General features: G+C 43.0%; 1 protein-coding gene across 1 annotated transcript in view; it reads left to right on the top strand.

The window, feature by feature from the left end:
- The first annotated feature begins 217 nt into the window (after positions 1-217).
- The window catches only part of LOC142577798 (very long chain fatty acid elongase 7-like), a 64,031-nt gene continuing 58,248 nt past the window's right edge, over positions 218-6,000 (top strand). Inside the window, exon 1 of the mRNA XM_075687246.1 lies at positions 218-426. The gene's annotated coding sequence lies outside the window, so the exon portion shown is untranslated. The remainder of the gene's footprint in view (positions 427-6,000) is intronic.

Raw genomic sequence — 6,000 nt, 5'->3', positions numbered from 1 at the left:
AGCGCATGACGAAACGCTGTTTTCGAGTTGCAAGCCACGGACCAAAAACAAAGGCTTTCACACTGCAAAGGATCACCATTTTAACCGCGCAACGGACGCCGTCCTCGGAGTCGCGATTGTGCTCATGCAAATTATCTTGTTATTGACCTCTGCATGCGCTGCGGCCGCGCATTCGCATATTCATTGTGACTGAGTCTGGTTAATGCAACGTCGCTGGAAGCTCGCTCCGCGACACCGTGGAGAAAATTTGCGAAACTTACATCTGTCTCGTCCAGCTTTCGTGGAACTGTGTACAGTGGAAACGCAATTTTGTTCTGCATATGCGGCTCTCGGCGGCTATCCAATGCAATCAGCAAATTGCTTGTGTGGAAACGCTCCTCTACCCCATTCTTCTCGCGTGTCCTCGGGGAAGTACATGGCTTCCAAGTAAATAGCACAGGGAACAAAGGCTAGTGGACGCCTCACGTCGGACCGATATGACCCGACATGACCCTTGTATTTACTCGCTAATGTAATTTTGAAATATGAGGTCCTATCGCATGGTCCCATTAACGCGTCACTGTCCGTAGCTGAATACGCTTTCCTGTGAACGAGAAGAAGGATAACTGAGAGACCTGATTTTTGTTATATAGTAACAATCACATGAAGCCAAAGGACAGTGAAACCAAGGAAGGCATTGGGCAACTAACTTGTTTTCAAATGAGTTGCAGGAACGATAAAGTAAACCCTGTTGAAACTTCGAAGTGCGTTTATTTAGGCCATGTAGTGACTAGGGGACATTAATTGTGAAAGGAACTCTCCGTAGACGAACGGAAATTAGTTGGGGCGCACACAGCAGGCTCACAAACGGTAACCTTTCAACAGTTCTTAACTCGCAAACGGCAACTTACTAATAGCTTTGAAAATAAATATATAAGTTGTCCGAGCTAACGCTGGCCAAACAGTTCAACTAAAAAAAATATTTTGAAACGACGGTGAAAGATGCCCATTTAGGATATATAAGGTGTTCGGTCGTCAGAACTCTGACAACCGAACACCGTAGTTCATATGATTGTATCCTGCGCCATGTTTTTTTTTATCTTTTTTTCACGTTTTAACAGCTTGGCTAACGTTACCTGAGACACGCATTATATAATCTGCGCGTCCCTAACTTATAGGACCGGAACTTAGCGGATACCAAAGGAACTTAGGATGGCATCGCATGACAAACAATGCAATAAAGCATGATAGACGTACGGTTGAGAGAAAAGGAGGCAGGAGCAGGGAGTGAAAAAGATACGTGGGTAGCTGACTTCCTCGCTGATATTAAGGAAGTTAGATTGTATTTATCAGGTCACGTGATGATTAGAGAATTCAGTGAGGGGTCTATTAGACTGGCTAAGTGGGTGACAAGAGATGGGAAAAGAAGTTTATGGTGACAGGGATTAGCGAGTTACCAGGAATGGAATAAAATAGGCTGGCAACCGTTAATTGTACATAGTCCTGCAAGACATAAACACGTTGATGACGAGAGAACTGCCACATAAGTGAGCCGTCCTATAGGACAGCTCCACAGTTGAACATGCGACAGGATATTTCTTTATTGGTTAACCCTCTTGGGACCTTTCCCATTTCATTCTTCTCGCTTTATATAGCCATGTTTACATTAGTGTTATACACTGTACAGTTGCACTAGCATAACACAGCTGACATAATGAACTATCATGTGGATAGAATTGAACATGCTCTCAGGAACGGAGGAAGCCTAAAAGTAGCAAAGAAGACACTATGAATAGGCAATAATCAGATGCATGCGTTAAGAGACAAAGCCGGCAATATCATTACTAATATGGATGAGGTAGTTCAAATGGCTGAGGAGTTCTATAGAGATTTATACAGTACCAGTAGCACCCACGACGATAATGTGAGAGAGAATACTCTAGAGGAATTTGAAATCCCACAAGTAACGCGGGTAGAAGTAAAGAACGCCTTGATAGCTATGCAAAGGGGGAAGGAAGCTGGGGAGAATCAGGTAACACCAGATTTGTTGAAGGATGGTGGGAACATTGTTCTAGAAAGACTGGCCACCCTATATACACAATGCCTCATGACCTCGAGTGTACCGGAATCTTGGAAGAACGCTAACATAATCCTAATCCATAAGAAAGGGGACGCCAAAGACTTGAAAAATTATAAACCAATCAGCTTACTGTCCGTTGCCTACAAAGTATTTGCTAAGGTAATCGCAAATAGAATCAGGAACACCTTAGACTTCTGTGAACCAAAGGACCAGGCAGGATTCCGTAAAGGCTACTCAACAATAGACCATATTCACACTATCAATCAGGTGATAGAGAAATGTGCGGAATATAACCAACCCTTATATATAGCTTTCATTGATTACGAAAAAGCGTTTGATTCGGTCGGAACCTCAGCAGTCATGGAGGCACTACGGAATATGGGTGTAGACAAGCCATATGTAAAAATATTGAAAGATATCTATAGCGGCTCCACAGCCACCGTAGTCCTTCATAAAGAAAGCAACAAAATCCCGATAAATAAAGACGTCAGGCAGAGAGATACGATCTCTCCAATGCTATTCACAGCATGTTTACAGGAGGTATTCAGAGACCTGGATTGGGAAGAATTGGGGATAAGAGTTAATGGAGAATACCTTAGTAACTTGCGATTCCCTGATGATATTGCTTTGCTTAGCAACTCAGGGGACCAATTGCAATGCATGCTCACTGACCTTGAGAGGCAAAGCAGAAGGGTGGGTCTAAAAATTAATCTGCAGAAAACTAAAGTAATCTTTAACAGTCTCGGAAGAGAACAGCAGTTTACGATAGGTAACGAGGCACTGAAAGTGGTAAGGGAATACATCTACGTAGGACAGGTAGGACAGGTAGGACAGGTAGTGACTGACAAACGCGAGTTATTGACTTCTTAGTTGAAATCAAGAAAAAGAAATGGGGGGGGGGGGGGGGCATGGGCAGGACATGTAATGAGGAGGGAAGATAACCGATGGTCATTTAAGGGTTACGGACTGGATTCTAAGGTAAGGAAAGCGTAGCAGGGGGCGGCAGAAAGTTAGGTGGGCGGATGACATTAAGAAGTTTGCAGGGACAACATGGCCACAATTAGTACAAGACCGGGGTAATTGGAGAAGTATGGGAGAGGTCTTTGCCCTGCAGTGGGCGTAACCAGGCTCATGATGATGATGATCATGACACTAAGGCGTCCCTTGGCATAACTTTCTCATATCGTGTTGACGGACACCAAGGCTTCGTGGCATAAACCCTGCTTTCCTGTAAAGATCACCACCGTTGCATTACCAACACGGAACGATTATGTTTGATTATTGATTATGTCTAGTAACACCCACTGCGAAACGGTATTGTGAGAAATAGTCAGCTAGCCCGCTTGAGAGAGTCAGGTCTTACGTACTATCCTTATCGCAGTTTATAATTTTTTCCATCTCTACTTTATCTTGTAAAGTTACCGATTCCTGTAAAGACTCCAGCTGCATCTCTTTATTGCACGGCGCTGTGAAGAACAGCGCCATCGCGATGGTAAGGATAAGCCCTTGGGATATGCAGCTCGTGTTCTACTAATTTCGGCTATGGCTTTCAAGACCAAGTAATCTTACGCTTCAGATAGGGAAAAGTTTGGGCGAAGCCGGGCACACTTCGTTCGCGAGTGGTCAATCGAAAGCGGCAACACCGTTTATTAAAAACAAGCTATGCAGAGGACGTTCGCGTCGAAATGGTGTTTCTTAAACCAGGATTCTGTAAACTGCAAGTATTAAGCAATGCGTCCAGATTGACAGTAGAAGCAAATGAAGAGCATCAAGATACTTAGGGAAACATTGAGTCGAGGCTGATCGTACACAGACTCCACCGTATGCCACTGATGAAGCCTGAGGCGAGTGGGGCCCAAGCACGGACTTAAAGGTGAACAAAAATGACCACAAGCAACCGATCAAAGAGAAAAAAAGCTGTATCTGCATAATAGTGGCTCGCTACGTCAATCTCTAGCGTAAATTTTGAGATGATTAACTCGGAACTACACACCTTCTCTGAGAACTTCCTGGCTCAGTATTCATCACACTCAATCGAACTAAACTGGCTGTCATTCAAAACCACCTTGTCTCACCTTGTTGATAAGTATGTGCCAATCATAACCATCCGACATCATAAAAATTCACCTTGGTTCACACGTGGTCTTCGTCGTCCTAATCATAAGAAAAAACGTTTGTACCGCCAAGCAATGACCACACGTCTCCTGTCATCATGGAACAAGTACAAAAATTGTGATAAGGGGTATCAGTCCCTGCTTAGAACAACCCGTCGTAATTTCTTCACTCACGACCTGTCTACTATGTTAACCAATAATTCTCATAGATTCTGGCACATTATCAATCCGAGTTCCTATCCTGATATAGTACTAATTAATGCTGACGGACAACCAGTCACTGAAACTGAGTGTTCGCAGCTTCTGAACGATGCATTTTCATCAGTATTCACCAATGAAGATATAACTTCTTCGCCTATATTAGAGCCATTGCCTAACATTTCCATGCCAGAAATTGTCATCAGTGATTCTGGTATTCTTGCCCTGTTGAATAACCTCAAAACTACTGCTAGCTCTGATCACTTTGGTTTCAATAACAAGGTACTTAAAAACGCTTCTTTAAACATTTTTCAAGTGTTATCAGCCCTGTTTTCACAATCATTATCATCTGGCATTATTCCTCATGACAGGCGAATAGCTAAAGCAATACCAATATTTAAATCAGGTGATCGCTCTGTCCCACTTAACTATCGTCCTATCTCATTAACTAGCAACATATGTAAACTTCTCGAGCACGTCATACACACACAAGTCCTCAACTACCTAGAAGACCATGATATCATCTTCAAGTACCAGCACGGTTTCCGCAGAGGTTATTCATGCGACACTCAGCTCGCCGGATTTACTAACGATATATTTTCTGCATTTAACGAAGGATTCCAAGTTGACGCAGTGTTTCTTGACTTCTCTAAAGCTTTTGATCGCGTTCCTCATCACAGGCTTCTAATCAAATTAACACACTTAAATATTCACCCAAACGTTCTTGCATGGATTAAAGATTTTCTCTCCAACAGATAACAATTTACCTGTGCTAATGGCTGTAACTCTTCTGTTCCTTTAACATCTGGAGTCCCCCAGGACAGCGCGTCCTCGGTCCCCTACTTTTCTTAATATTTAATAATGATCTACCCAAATGTGTCTCATCTCGAATTCGATTATTCGCAGTTGATCGTGTTATATATCGTAATATTAGTAATGACGCGGACCGACTTGCCTTACAAACTGATCTTAATGCGGTGACCGCTTGGTGCTCCTCGTGGTTAATGTCTTTAAATACGTCTAAAACCAAGCTAATGTCATTTACCAACCATTCCACTCGACTTCCTACCACCTACTTTCTCAATAATGCTAAAGTAGAACTTGCGCCAACTTACAGGTATCTTGGCCTTCATCTTCAGTCTGACTTAACTTGGCCTTACCATATTAACACCGTCTTAGCATCAGCTAACCGAGCACTCGGTCTTCTTAAGCGTAACCTCAAGCACGCACCTTCAAACTTAAAGAAACTTGCTTATATCCCGCTGATCCGCCCAAAAATTGAATATGCTTCTGCCATATGGGATCCCGATCAAGCATACATAATCAACAACATTGAATCTCTGCAAAACGGTGCTGTTCGCTTCATCTTTTCCGATTATTCACGCTTCACCAGCGTCACATCGTTAAAACAACGTGCCGAGTTTGAATCACTATCACGTCGACGCCAGTTTGCTCGCCTAACCTTATTTCATAAACTTTATCACAATTACACGCTTCACGATGACTTCTTTTCACCACCCCCTGCAGTTTTCCCGCGCCGTGACCACGCTAACAAAGTAAAACGCATAATGTGCCGCTCATCGCTCTACACAAAATCATTTATTCCTCGGACAATAATAGAATGGAATA

The sequence above is a fragment of the Dermacentor variabilis genome, chromosome 4, assembly GCF_050947875.1.
Source record: "Dermacentor variabilis isolate Ectoservices chromosome 4, ASM5094787v1, whole genome shotgun sequence".
NCBI lineage: Eukaryota > Metazoa > Arthropoda > Arachnida > Ixodida > Ixodidae > Dermacentor > Dermacentor variabilis.
Note: the sequence above shows the minus strand (reverse complement) of the source record. Positions and strands in the feature narration are given on the sequence as shown.